Consider the following 15,432-nt stretch of genomic DNA (forward strand, 5'->3'; position numbering starts at 1 on the left):
AGAATAAAAGTCTTTGATGTGGGCTAGATGCCAGCAAAAACCTTGGGTGAACATAATGTTTATAGAACCAGTTGTTTTTATCAAGTGCTTTTTGCTTGTTTCACCGGGTGATGGTTTGGGAGTGGTATTGTGTTTGTTGTTGCTGCTGCTGCTGCTGTTGTTTTGTTGTTTTTTTGGTTTTTCTATTTTTCCCTTGACTATATTAAAGGAAAAGAAAAAAAGCCATGGAAAATTCTGCTCAAATGTATCTTGTGCAAGCAGTATATTTATTCCTTTGTTGATTATGAAAACACACACTATAAATGCATGATATTTTCCAGGATATCAAATACTTTGTTTTTAAAGCATTATTAATTTAAGGTGAAAGTTCAGAAGGATTGGAAACTGGTTTAAGAGATACTATACAAAAAGTGCCTATCCCTGTATTGCTTGTATTCAATAGATACCTCACTTCTTCCTCTGAAAATTGCCTTGTAGCTAGTATTAGACAAGAACTTGCCTGTTCAGAATGACCCAACATCTGTCACTGGAGCCCATCTCTGAGGAAGGGTGAGTGCAGCCTCCTGGGATTCACAAAGAAGATCATTTTTACTGGTGCTTGCTACCCTTGTATAGTGATCAGGCAGGTGGGATATTCCTGTAGAAAGAAATTGACCTACAAGTTGATTGCAAAAAAGGAAGATGGGGCAGACAATTGTCACAGCTCCAGGGCTTGCCAGGGGTTGATAGTCCCTCCCCCTCTGAGCAGCCTGCATGCAGTGGGGCACCCACAACCAAGGATTGTAGAGAGGGAGCCTGCCTGCCTTGCCAGATTAACTCTGATCCTATGGCTTTAGTATTTAACTGGGAAGAAGGAGCACTGGGCTTTCATGTCCATCACCCTCCAAGCATAAATTTAGCATACATTTCTAATACCAAATTTCTGTTAAAAGTCCTGTAAGCAAATTCCAGACCCTCATTGCTGCCTCTCATTTTTCCTACAAGAAATAGCTGTTATGTAAATGCAGCAGACTTGCTTAAAGCTACCTATTTGGCCCATTGTAATGAGCAGCAAGTGCTGACTCTGCTGGACTTCTTGGCATTGCTTGGCTTGTTTCAACAGGATCACAAATGATTTGCTGTGCAACTACATCCAGAAAGATGCAGACATGCTACATGAAGTTAAACTCATTCACAAACAGTTTTCAGTCTATGCAGTGATGGGGCAAGGTGTCATGTTTTTGCTGTCTCTATTTTCACATATTTTGTATTTAATGTGTGTTCAAAACCCAGGAAAAAAAAAACTCTTTTCATTTGGATCCGTTTATTAATAGAATACTCTAATTCACAGGTACATGCATCTTTTTTTTATCTTTTTTCTTTTTTTTTCTTTCTTTTTCTCTTTTTTCTTTCTTTTTTTTTTTTTTTTTTTAATCTCAGCACTATATTTTGTGTTTGTTACAGTTCTGGAGTGAATCTAAAATACATGCTGTTATACTAACTGTTAGTTTACTCCGGATACATGATTAAATTCTTTTGTAAAAGATTTAAAATATGAAATATAGCAGATCTATGTGTTATCAACATATGCAGGCAATTTCCTTCCCACTGCATTTTCTCAAGTTTTAACTCAGTTATGGCCTTAAATAATATAAGAGGTGCAATGATTTCTATTATCACAGACAGCAGAAGGGTACTGGTGTGATATCTTGCTATGAAATGACATACTATATTACAGAGTTGTCATGTTTTTATATTCAGATTCAGTTGCTACCTGAGACTTCACACTTTTCCCCTTTTTTTCTAACTTTTCTTCAAAATAAATACCCTACAATGCAAATTGGGCTTTGTATTTCAAATCCAGCATTTGTATCTTGTAGGCAATTGTGTGATCTTCACAGTGTGATAATTTCAAAGACAACTATGGAATGAGATGAGACAAAGTTTTTAGATTGTTTTGCAAGAATGGATGTCCACAAAGAATGGTCTCCTGGAGAAAATAGTAATTTGGAAAAACTTGTCTCTGAAGCATGTGGTATAGCCCAGTTGCTAAATACAGCAAGCCTAATCTGATTCACACAGATAACCTTTCTGAAAATTAACAATACTATTGCTTTCAACTTCAAGGTAGAATTTATAAAACCTTCATACACTTTCACTGGGAGATTCTAACCCTTCTCTGCTGTCATGTAAATACATGAGATAATGTAGGCTTCAATAGGTAAAAGGATAAAATACCAGCTAGGGTGATCATTTCAAAAATATATGCTAACTAAATTGTCAATATTGTCATTCACTTTTACCTAGAGATGTAAGAATATTCAGTATGAATATTTAACTGTATTCATATAATATAGTAATATCATAGTCTTTAAATCTGTGGTGCAGGGAATCCAAGCAGAAGCCATGAATACTTGCCAGGAGAAACCTGTTCCTGAAACAAACACTGGGAAATCTTTTATGCTTTGTTTCATCATCCAGTGCTGAGTGTGGTGTAAATAATATTACTAGAGGAACTTGTAGCAGCTGTCCAAAGTTTGGATCTGTGTATGAAAGCAAATTTATACAACTCTTGTATCTTTGGGAGATGGCATGATGGGAAAGTGATGAAGGCAGATTTAGGAAGAAGTGATTATCTCTAGGATGTCTCTAAAGGAGAGGTCTGATGATGACCCTTCAGACCAGACTTCTGACCCTTCTGTTTTCCAGACTTCTGACTTTGGTGACAGGCCCTGCCAGAGCAGCCCTTGCTGGGGCTCGTGCGGGCCCAGGGCGCCGTGGTGGATGAGGGCAGTGGTGTCAGCCTGCGCTCGGGGCTGTCCAGGAGGCACTCATCGTGACAGAAGGGGAACGAAGCGTGGTATTTGCCCTGCTTACAGCAGCTGCATCAACTGAGCGAGCACAGCCCCAGAACTGAATCTTTAACCCCATGTTGTGTGAGAGAAGCTTTTCTTCCTCCCACTTTACACTGTCTTCCCTATTGTCAGTCACGGGGAGAGAACAAGGACCCCCAAGGGCACATTATGCACAGGATGCCCAGTGAAGGTGATGCTCAACCCAGGCAGCTGTGCCCCCACTTGCACTCAGGCTGTAAGCTTCCAGGCAAGGGCATCTCCGTCCCTGCCTACAGCATGGAATCTTTAAGAAGGCTTCAACCCTTCATCTTCTTGTCTGCTGTTCATTTTTGTCTTCTCTGAAGAGATTATGAAGACAGATATGGTATTGCCTTTTATTTCTAAGTGTTGGGAGGGGTTGTGCTGTGCCATCTCCTCTTTAAACCAATACTTTTCTCCCCATACAAAGGGTGAAAAAAAGGTGGTGAATAACTAGCAATCTCTTTTATAACAATTTCTAGTATTTATTGTTCCTAGTATTGCATGGAATATATTTTTTAAAATAAAAATCAACACGTACAGTGAAGTGATACTTATGAAATCTGCCTGAAAAAATAATTATTTTCTTTCATATTTCTCTATGAAGATTTACAGGTTTGTTCATGGTTTCACCCAAAAGTAATATACATCCTAATAATAAAAAGGATTTTCCCCTTCTGCTTTTTTTCAGTAGTTCAGTAGTTCTAGAAGTAGGAAATCTGACGGATAAATGGCACTTATCTTAGTTTTAATTTGTGTCAAGTGAGCAAAGGAAGCTTGAAATGTATTAAGCTCTTCATTATGTGGGTGACTTTGGTTATGTTCTCATAAAAATAAAACAAAATACCTTTTGAATTTAGTAAATAAAAAGATCACACTATAAGTCTGCTTCTTACTCAAATGCATAGCTATTATTTCAAACCATTGATTAATATCTCTTTAAGCAGTTGTTAAGCACAACTGTGATGAGCTGTCAGTAGTTTAATCTGCATCTAATTCAATATATATTTCTTTTCTGTCACAATGGGAAGGAAATATGTTATCCAATCATAGCTGCTGTGCTTGTTGTCTAGGGTTTTGTCACTGTTGGTTTTTTATATTCTTTATTTTAGACCATTATTTCAGTAAGAACAGTACTTATAAAAGACAACATATTAGAAAACAGCAAAGCAACAAGAGAAACAGCTCTATCTTGTTTGTAATCAGAGTCTTTCTTGTACACTTAATAATATCAAATATATGAGAGAATAGAGGGTTCTTTCCTTTAGTGTTACCACAGTCAGAGCAATGACATTCATAAAATGGCCTTCAGCTCACTTTGCTGTTTTATTCACAGAATCACAGAAACACAGAATCACAGAATGGGGAAGGTTGGAAGGGACCACACTTGGTCATCTGGCCCAAACTCCCCTTCTTGAGCATCAAGTCAAGATAAAGTGAGCCCAGGAGCTGCCATGGGTAGGGAGGACTGTTGGTGCAGGTTTATGACAGTGAGGGTTGCTTAATGGAAGGATATGCTCAGTTTCTGCTATACAGACTCCACTGGTGCTTCATCACTTTCTTGACATGTTTTGACAAATTTGACTTCGAAATGTAGTTCAAGTCTGCAAAAGCAGTTCTGTAGAAATAACATCATAATGTTCTGCATTTATTGTCTTTGAATTGATTCCAAATTGCAAGTGCTTGTGTTAAGTGGAAGAAAAACAAGATTTTTTTCCAGCTTTGAGTCTTCAAACTCAATCTGAACTTGTAAGTCAAGGCATTCCCATTAAAAACCGCACAAAAAGATTATATCTTTTGTTGCAACCATTCTTTCATCTTAATTTTTATTCCCTTGATCTCTCCATGAGAACTGGGCAAAAAATTTGTGACTGCGCAGGTAATAAAAAGTCACACCAGCTGTTTCAGAGGGGTTAATTTTTCAGGGCTGGTAGGAATTAAATGTGTTAGACACTTGTTTTCTTAACTGAAGTGAGTAGAAGTGGCATGGTATGCACACAGGGAAAAGATATGTTTTCTACAGTTTCTGAACTGAGCTGCTCTTTGAAATACACACTAGGTAAAAAAAGCTTTTGACAAATCCTGCGGTTATTTTTCACATGGAGTAGGAATTTTTTTGATGAGAGTTTTGAGTCTTGAGCAGCAGCAATTAGAATTAATCAAGGTTCATAATGCTCAGAATTTGACTTTAAGTTTATTAGAGACCTAGCTGTTAAAAAAAAAAAAGCAGCTATAGAGTTATCACGACTGTTTAAAAAAAAAAAACAAAACAAAATATATGGAACTCAACAACTAACAGAAAAACATGAAGATGTGTGTATAGACACCACGAGTCTACTAACTGGCGGTAGAGAATGAGATGTACTTTTACTTTTAAACTGCATGATTTCTGAACTATGCTATTAATTTGGGGATCAGCCCCATGACTTTTAATGTTTAAGACTGACACTATTCCTCCTGAGCACAGGAGACAGGGCCAGGTTTTCATGAGGCAATGAGGGTCCCCTGCAAAGTGAACCTGTGACTGAAGCATCTCTTGGCACAGAGCCCTAGGCTGGAGTTGTTGCAAAATGTAAAATAGGTAAAATTTTCTTAAGAAAGTAATTTTTTTTAGTGTTTGATCTTTATATAATCTCGAGACTAATCAATAAGATGGGAGATCTAATCCCTGAAACCTAGAGCAGCTAGCAAGCTCTGAGTGATGTTCATGTGTAAGAAAAACAAATTACAAGCTGGTAGAAATGCCTTGTTAATATTTAGGGCTGAACAGGTTTTGATGCTCTCAGACCTAGGGGGAGGTTAAAAAAGCTGTAAAGAAGGATAGTGGACACAAAAAGCTCAGAATTTATGGGCCACAAGTTCATTTGGCAGAACTCCCAAGATATGGAAGAAACTAACAAACCCAACTTGGCAATGGTGTGGAAATCAGCTCCAGTGGGGTAAAAGGTAATTCTGACAGGGGGAGATTGTGACTGCTGACTCATGGACCCCTGAGCCAAGATACCCACCCACTCTAAAGAAGAGAAAGACAGAGCATGTGAACCAATTATCATGAGAGGTGAGAAAATCATTAACCAATAGAAGATAGAATACTAATTAATAAGAGAACTATGTAGTGTGTAGCCACTAATTCCTTTGTTTGCTAAAATGTATAAATAGCAAAAGTTTTTGATAGTTGTGTCCTTTATTTGTGGAATACCACCAAGCACCAAGCACCCAGGCTTGTGCAACTCTGAAATAAATAATCAATGTCTCTATTGAGTGTGTAAGCCATTATTGGCTGGTTGCACACCAGATAATGAATCTGATTTTTCTGGACAACACAGTAATTTCTATTTTATTGATGTGACTTGCCAGAAGCCATCAAAAAGGTTTCTAACACTCTAAATTGTTAGATTAATAAGACAATTAATAAGGCAGAAAAAGTAATGCTATGAGCTCAGAAAAATCAGATCTGTTAGATGCCACATCAAAAAAGGAATTTAAGTACTTCTTCACAGACACTGTGCTTTCTGTGTGCTGGTCTTTTCCTTAGGCTTTCCTAACTGAAATGCATCAGTAGCTTTCTGAACCAAAGTAAATCTTCACTGTTCTTTTCAGGTTGCAGAAAAGTCTTCTTTCCTTGCCTTGGTTGGCTTTTGGTCTGGCTCCTCATGCCAGGCATCTGCCACACTTGCTGGGGCAATTTCTCTGTGCTCAAGATCCTTGTTTCAGGATGTTTTGCACTGCTAGAACAATATAAACAGTAGCACTGCCTCCCAGCTGCTGGCCATAATCCCTTTAATGGCATTTTTATTTCTTTGTAGGCCATTAATAGTTTAAATGTATCTTGCAATACATGGAAGCAACAGGGACATCAGAGATATATTGTTCCCCATTATAAAAAGTTAAAATCTCTCCTGAAGGAATGCTCTCTTTCTGAGATGAATATTTTGAATACAAACCTCAGAAGCAGTTCCAAACTAACAGTGGCTGTATTTGAACACCTCTACAATTGTCTTTTCCTTTCTATGCCTCGTGATGTAGTATATCTAATCAAATAGTAAGTAAAAAGGGATATGTGTCAATACCTAATACTTCAAGGTATCTATCATCACTAAACATAAAAAATACATGTATTTATGCATTTTGACATCAACTGTTCTAATGTGAATTATCATACCATAAATATGTAAATTGTATGCAATTTACACTAGTTGCTATGAAAATGAAAGGTAAGACCACATTTGCATCCTATTAGTAATATGTTAGATGACAATGAATATTAATCCTGAGATCTATGAATTCTTTGCATTAGAAAGTACAAAGAACTAGAACCTTTAGAAATATCTGAATTTTATTTGTTTTCATGATTGCTGTCTGCATGAACATACTTTAAAATAAATTCCATAATATGTAGTCAAAGAGAATACATTCTGTCTACTGCATAATAGCCTATATTTTTTATGCAGTGGCTGTCAATATATGATGAGACTTGTCTGTAACATTTAAATCTTCAGCTGCTTCCAAACTTTTTCAAACTCTAAATTGAGGTTTTTGTTGAGGGAAGTGACAATGGTGTTTTAAACTGAGAGATTGTTCTTTCCTTTAACACTCAAAGATTTCAGATCTAGTGTTTCAAACTCCACTTTGCAAGCTAAAATTAAATGTGGTAAGTGACTAGTGACATTTTATGTTTGTGGCAGACATATTTGCAAGAACTATAAAAAATGTCTGTCATTTTGCAATAAAGCATTTGTGCTACAAGTAAGAATGCAAAATACTTCCCAGCTTGAAAACTATCATATTGATTACTCAATAACCATCTTTGTATTTTTTTTGGTATTATAATAGTTAGATAATTTTAGCTTGCACCAAAAGAAGGCATTAAAAGGAAAGAATATATCTTTCAAGGTTCTGTTTAAAAGGCACATAAGTGAATAGGTCTTATAGATTTAAATTTTTTTAATGCAAAGTAAAGATGATATTATCTCCCATTGCTAGTTTAAAACAATTTTGTTTGTGGAGAGAATGGTATTGTAATTGTGGTTTAGAATTAAACACTTTTTAATTAATTGTATTTTGGATGTCTTACTGTAGACACAACACATCCTAATTACTATTGCATTGCACCTTTGCACATTATTCCATGTTATTTCCTTTGGCTTTTTTTAAAACAAATCATTTATTCAAGGATAGTAATAGAGCTATAATTGAGTCAGTAGACATAAAGAGAATTGCTACTCATCTTTGTTATCCAATCTGTCAGCTGTGCTATCATCACTCCTTGACTTCTATTTTGCCCTGCTTTTGTCAGACTCAAGTCTGGTAAGCACCTGCGCATTTTGCTTCATGAAGTACAAATACTCAGATTCTTTTTTGCTGGACTATGGCTCCAGCCTGTGTCTTTTTCATTTACATTATGTATTCAAAGTTTATAGAACTGCAGTAGGGAGAAAGGTGAAACAAATTGATGCTTAGAATAGAACATGAGAGATTTTTCCAAGTTACCTGTACTTGTGTCATACTAGATAGATATCTGTCTAATATGAGCACTCAAAACTTCCAGCAATGGAAAGTTCACAGGATTTGTTCCTTGGTTAATCAATCTTCTGAGTTGGAAATCTTTCAAAAAACTTATCAAAATCTTTCTTGTCACCAATTATGTCTTGTCCTTGTCTCACTGATATGGAGACCAGAATACTGCTTAGTATTCAAAGCTTCTAACAGATTTGTTGAATATCATTCTACAGCCCCTCAGTTTTACTTTGCAGAATAAGTAGAAAAAATTTATTCAAAATTTCCTCAGAAGCTGCATTTTTAGACTACCACTTGCTCCTCTTGATCTGCCCTGGACCTCCACTCAAATTAATGCATGTTTATCTGGAAGAGTGGTGCCCAAAAGTCGCCATAGACTTTCAGCTCCAGTCCTACCAATACCAAATGACAGAGAAGTTTATATTCTGCATCCTTTATATAAAATATACTCTGGTTTGTATGTCCTAGTTTAACTTTTCTCCTTTTTGCACTAATGCAGTGCTGTTGACACTAATTTTCATGGGGTAACCTGATATGTTTCTGTAGAAGATAGACTTCATTTATTTTGCAAAGTCTTGCATTCACAGAGCTGATTGGTCTTTCTAAGCATGGGACTTGGCACATGTGCTGACACTGGAAGAGGTTTCCATATCCTTTCTTTAGATCGTTTGCACGCCTAATCCTGCTGTACCTCAGCTCCCTGACAAGTTAATACAATGTGTGTGGCGGGTTGGCAGAGTCTTGCACAGAAAGAAGGCCAATCCCCTCATTCCTGCTGTGAACAGAGCAGTCCTCTTCCAAAAGCCAGGCATGGCATTCTGAGAAACCTAACCAAGAAAAATGCTGGTAGAAGGTGAAGAATTCTTTTCCATTAAATACAATGTATCCATTGACATAGCAAGTCAGAAAGAGCAATAAAAATTGTCGCTCCTAAGCAGATTCTCATTATTCAAAAGGAATACTCATTTGCAGAGGAGAAAAAGGAGAAAATAATTAATTCAGGAGAACGTCAGCAGTCTGTTATCCTTCAAATGACACCAAAAGGGGAGCTAGAAATCATGTGCAAACAATTTCACCTCAGGTCTCAGAGACTTTATCTGAAAAAATTTTCTCTTTCAATTTATTTCCAGACTACAGAAAGTCAGACGAACAGATAGGAATATGGTGATTCTGGCAGGACATTTAGCTTTCATTCCATTCCCATTAATTCAGAAGGTGAAATCCCAGAGTACTGGAAGGCAAGGGAGATCTGCAATAGATTTCTACAGAACCAAATAGCCTGAGCTCTGGTTGCAGGCAGCCAGTCCTGTGTTATGCTGATCTCCTGAAATGGACCCTTCCTTGCCCCTTTTATTCATTACAAACGGCACAATCAGTCCCATTCGACAAGCTCAGCAGGAAGGATTGTTTGTTTTGGGGCATTTTTAATCTTCAGCACCTCAAATACAGGACTAACACTTAATGTAGCTAGTTACATGTTTTAATTATATCATACTCATACACAGGTATTACTTATTTTGGTTGGTTACAGCAACGCTGAGATGGAAACATAAATTAAATTCCTGCCTCAGACTGTGTAAACTTAAAGCCTCAGGCCTGTGAGGATCAAAAATATATTTCCCTTCTTGGATCAGAGAGCCGCTGAGCTGACTGAGGCTGCTGACAAGGCTTAGCATTCAACGCAGCTTTGTAAAATTTTGCAGGAGCGGGGCATGAAACAAAAGTGAGGGGTTAAAATATCCAGGAGTAAAGGCTTGGTAATAAAGACTTTAAAAGGCTTATAGGTAACAGGTTATGTACATATCCTAAACTACAATGATCTGTTTCCATCTCTTAAGAACAACAGGTTGCACTGCTCCCCTTCCCCAGGATATCAGCAGTACCATTTACCCAAATACACAGAGGGGCTGTCTGTGACAGGCAGGGAGGTTAGGGAAGGCTCTGTTTTCACTCACTGTCCTTTGTACATCTCCTCACCTAGAGCTGCCTCGCTGTGTAGTTTTGACATTACTGTGTCTCTATGCCCCATGTGTATCTTTTGGTCTTTCAGTGAATACTGAAGAAGACAGACATGATGGTCCCTTCTTGAATCTTGGCAGGGGTGGGAAGTGAGACATTTTGAGCTGAAAAACTTCCTCTAATGTGGCTTTGAACATTATCAGAAGGTAGTTCATACTTTAAAAATTTAGAGAAAATAAACCTTGAATGTAGGCTTCCAAATTCTTTCAAACAAAATTTGAAAGCAATTTAAATGCTAAGATACATTTATATAAAGACTGAAGCATTCTGAATTCTTAGCCTTAAAGTATGGATAACAGAAAAGACAAAATTCTTCAAATAGATTGTAGAACATATTACTTTTTTTAGTATAAACTTGGTGTAAAAAAAAATATGCAAGAGTGCTAACATTTTTCAATAGCAATAGCTGCTATACTAAAATGTTATTTTCCCAAAGCTTAATTGTGAGTTAAATGGCTAAGAAGAAACAGAGGTTAATGTTGATTTACTGTTTAATGTATATTAAACCATGCATTTTTCATATTCTACCTTTATAGTCTCAGGAAGAAAATATGCGTTCAAAATTCAGATCTGTTTGGAAGGTAAATGTATTTGAAGTTCATTTTCTTATAATTTATTTTACACAGTTTGATGGCTTAATGTCAAATTAAGCCTATGGAAGTCTCTAATGCTGTGCAACATCTCAAAAGTAATGAACTGTATCACAATTCCTAATGTGGTCCCGGCTGATTAAGAATGTTGACTCCTTGGCAATTTTGAAATGTCTGTTTAGTGAAAGATTCATGGTGTTGTGATATTTATCCTCACAGAAACATGATTTAGCTTAATAGAATTTATTGCATATAGCTTTTATGGGTTAGATTTCAGAGTATTTGCTTCAGCTTATGTGTGATTTTAGATCTAGTGTTAGTGGACTTGCTAGTCGGCGGGATAGGTTGATGGTATTAAAAGAATAACAGATGACATCTAGTACACATTTTAATTTTGGTAGTCTTATGTTCTGTCATGGCAAGTGTAAAAAGCCACCTCTATGATAATCTTGCCCTGTACCAACAAACCTTTGATTTCTGAATTTTGCAAAATAGAATTGTCTATTAACTTTTCAATGCAGAGAAAATTAATTGGTTTATTACTGATTTCCACACACACTTCTAGTTACTGATGACACAGTAAAATACACTTTAGTTACTATTAAAATTGAGTTTAACAATAAGGATTTGTCCAGTACTAACATAAAAATAAACGGCATACCCTTATATTTCCAGAAAGAAATAATTTTGCTTAAACGTCATGTACTGATTTAAATTGCATATGCAGTTCAACTCTGTGTGTGCTAAGAAATTACTTTTAAAATCTGAGCATTTCCACTCAAAACCTAATTGCTTCCAAGCCCCCCAAATTGGGATTTCATCTATAATGTGTTGCAAGAGCAACTTTATTGTGTTTTCTCTCTACTCCTCACTAGATTTTCCTTTTCTATTCACAACTCTCCCACCACCTCTTTTCCAAAATCCCCACCAGATTGCTATGAGATTTGTACATTATTTCAGTGCAGAACAGTGTGCCACTTGCACTGCTCTGGGACTGTAGTGCGTGCCTCCTGGAGCATGGACAAATTGTGCACGTTCTAGGAGTGCTTTGTTTCAGGTTTTATTGCGCTTACAAGCCTGTTCAGCAAAGTGCTGGACTTTATCATCATGCAGGGCTGTTTTTTCCTTCCTGTCTGTGTTTAGAGTCTTGCAAGCTCTCTATTGAGACATGCCAGAACAAAAAGATAAATTAAGTTGAAAGTTCTGAAGACTAAATGCTTTGCAGGGTTCTGAAAATACCCCAAAACAGAATAAATGCGGATCCAATGAGGAAAATGTTTAAAAATCTCATTAAAATCAGCTGCCATCCTGTGGGACTGGAAAGTGGCAAATGTGTCTGTATTTTGAAACTATGTGGATTTCATCCAAGAGAGAACAGATCACTGAACCGTATTTTGGAATCAATTGAAATGGCTGAAATAAATGAAAGTGCTAATTATCACCTACCTGCTGGAAAAACCATGGTATAATTTTTTTACAGGTGGAACAAATACTAGTCAGTGCATTTGCCTGAATACTAGAATTAGAGCATTTTCATACAAAAACTGATTATTGTGAAAATCATTTGCTTTGAGATTGCCAAAATATTTATTGGAAATAATCTGTATGTTTAAAATCTATCAACAAATTACTTTTATTAAGAAGAGTGTAGGTAATTTAACCTGTAACCAGGCAGTGTCAGATTGGTGCACACTGCCATAAAGCTCTTTCCAGCATCTTGTGCTTTACCATCAATTTTTTCACATCATTTTATTATTATTATTATTATTATTATTATTATTATTAAGAATTAAAATTAAAATTATTCCAATTATAATAAGATTTCATAATATAGGACAACCTGGCATTAGAAATCAAAATCTGTGTCTTACCTGCACCTGAAGAGAAGTCAAGTTGTTGGAACCTCTATCATCTATGACTGTCAAACAATTTTTCATATTGTGGCAGATATGGTAAAGTAGAAAAGAGCCATAAGCATTCACACTTCAGCATACAATCAAACCCCTGAAATGAAAGAACTTGTGGAAAAATAGGTGTCTGGGAAACAGTTTACAGGATAATAGAGTCTTCATATTTTGGAAACATCTGTGATTAACTGCTAATAAAGACAGGATACTGAGCTGAATAGATCACTGAGCTGACCAAGCATGAACATTTATGTATTACTATATTCCACTGTATTTTGCAATAATTGCTACATACTGGTGCTCAAGAAAGAAATCTAATGGAGTGACAGTGATAATATGAGCTTTCGGTTGTACTTCTAGTATCTTATAATATTCTTATATGTGGGCTATATAGGCATATTCTTAAGCCTAGTATTAGTCTGATTTTAAAATTTAAACTAAGTTAGGGATCTCATTTCCTCATTTGGATGCCCATAGTAAAAGAGAACAGTAACTGTGAAAGATGAATGCCTCAGGCAATGCATGTGCCAAATGTAATAGAAAGAATAAATTATTTTAATGCTTCTATTTGCTGGACAATCCAAGCATTGTAGGACATTCTCCTGGTACTAGTGCAATCTTTCCTATTTATGGTAGGCAGTCTGAAACAGAAAGCGAAATGTACCTGTGTGTCGTCTTCATAAGACATAATTTTGTGATATTACAGTGAGTACTGCTGGAATGGAAAATAAAAAACTGAATTTAGAAGTCCCTTGACATTATTTTTCATTAGCTGTATTTCTACATAAAATCATTAAAATGGTTCATCAATGGGAAATGGGCACTCTTTTTCTGAAACAGAATATTGCAATATTAAAAAGCATATCAATTGTGTCAGAAGTTAACAACCAATTTGCCAGATGTCTGCAATGATAACACTTGATGAACAGGGAGTTCATCTCAGTGCTGTGATACCAATATTAGTATTAATATCATGTTTAAAATTATGGGTAATTTGTATCTATTAGTCAAAAAGAAGATGTGTATTTTCCAAATTATTATTATCAGGCAAAACTTTACTTTTAAATTATATAGTTTGATTTAAAACTGTAGAGAGCTGTTAAGGAACATAATTGAGCAGATATTTAGTCTGGCATATAGGAAGGTTCTATACCATTAAAACCTAAATGTTTCACTCAGTTGCTGTTAGTGCTTCCTCAGCAGCCTCCAGAAGCACCAAAAGGCATAACACAAACAGGCTGCCACAGAACTATACCAACAACATATCCAGTGTGAGATGAGGGATGCTACCCGCAAAACACACAACTGAATCCAAAAATTTTAAGTTGAATATTTCCTGTAACATTTCCTGAACAGTCCACATCCTAGATTGTAACAAATGTATGAGAGAAGAAGACAAGATAGGATGAAGGGGAATGATTTTAAAATGAAGAGGAGAGATGTAGATTAGGTGTTAGGTAAAAGTTCCTTAATCAGAGGCTGGTGAGGCACAGAAACAGTTTCCCCAGAGAAGCTGTGGATGCCTTTTCTCTGGAAGTGTTGAAGGCTGAGTTGGATGGGGCCTTGAGCCAGGCTCTAGTAGGTGACATCCACGCCCATGGTGGGGGAAGGTGTTAGAATTATAGGATTTTTAAGGCCCTTTCCAGCCCAAATTATTCTATGATTCTATGATAAGCAGAAAGACTATAATAAAGAGAGTGGTTATTCAATATGACAAATACTTGATGTGTTTTGGAAACAGTTCAAGATATCAGTGAAAAATAAAGCAAACTCACAGTGAGATGGTGTAGGTAGCTAATGGTGCAAGAATGGGATTCAGAGATAGCCCAGGTCAAAGTAGGTGGGATGTTGTGCATTCCAGAAGTCTGGAAATCTGTATCCTACAATACGCTACAGCATCTCAGAGGAAGAACTTTTTGCTCATTTGAAAGCAGATAGGGAATGGAAATGAAAAAGACTTATTTCATTCCAAAGTAATAATTTTTTATGGAAACACTACTGAGCTGCATCGTTGGGCATTTCATTTGGTCCTCTTCAGTGAAAGGAGACATGGAGAAAACAAAGATATTTGAAAGCTTATGATCAGAATGCATGAAAACAATTTGGAACCTCTTAACAAAAGTATTACCTGTAACCATCCCCTTCTCAAAACAGGTTCCCATGCACCAGTCTGTGGGGAAGTGATTTCACTGTAAAGCATGCTTTTCATGATTCCTCTTCAAGCTGGGAACAGTTTGCTCAGTATCAAGATCTCATTGGCTATCCCATTGTAGCTATGTTTGTCCTTTGATGTTAGTATAAGATAAGAAATGCCAGCAAAACAAGTAAAATGTGATTATGTGTTGCATCAATTATGCACCTTATATTTTTAACACACATCTGAGAACATCCAAGGAATGTGGAAAGAAATTGAAAATTCCTGTTCTGTTGGATGGATTACAGGATAAATTTGTAATAGGTCCTTCCTGTGCAAAAAGTGCCAGAGCAATATGCCAAAGCAGACCTCATGCCATAGGTGATACTTCTTTTATCCCATTTAATGCAGGA

This window comes from Melozone crissalis, unplaced genomic scaffold, assembly GCF_028551555.1.
Source record: "Melozone crissalis strain CALT ecotype California unplaced genomic scaffold, PUWL_Pcris_2 ptg000004l_1, whole genome shotgun sequence".
Lineage (NCBI taxonomy): Eukaryota > Metazoa > Chordata > Aves > Passeriformes > Passerellidae > Melozone > Melozone crissalis.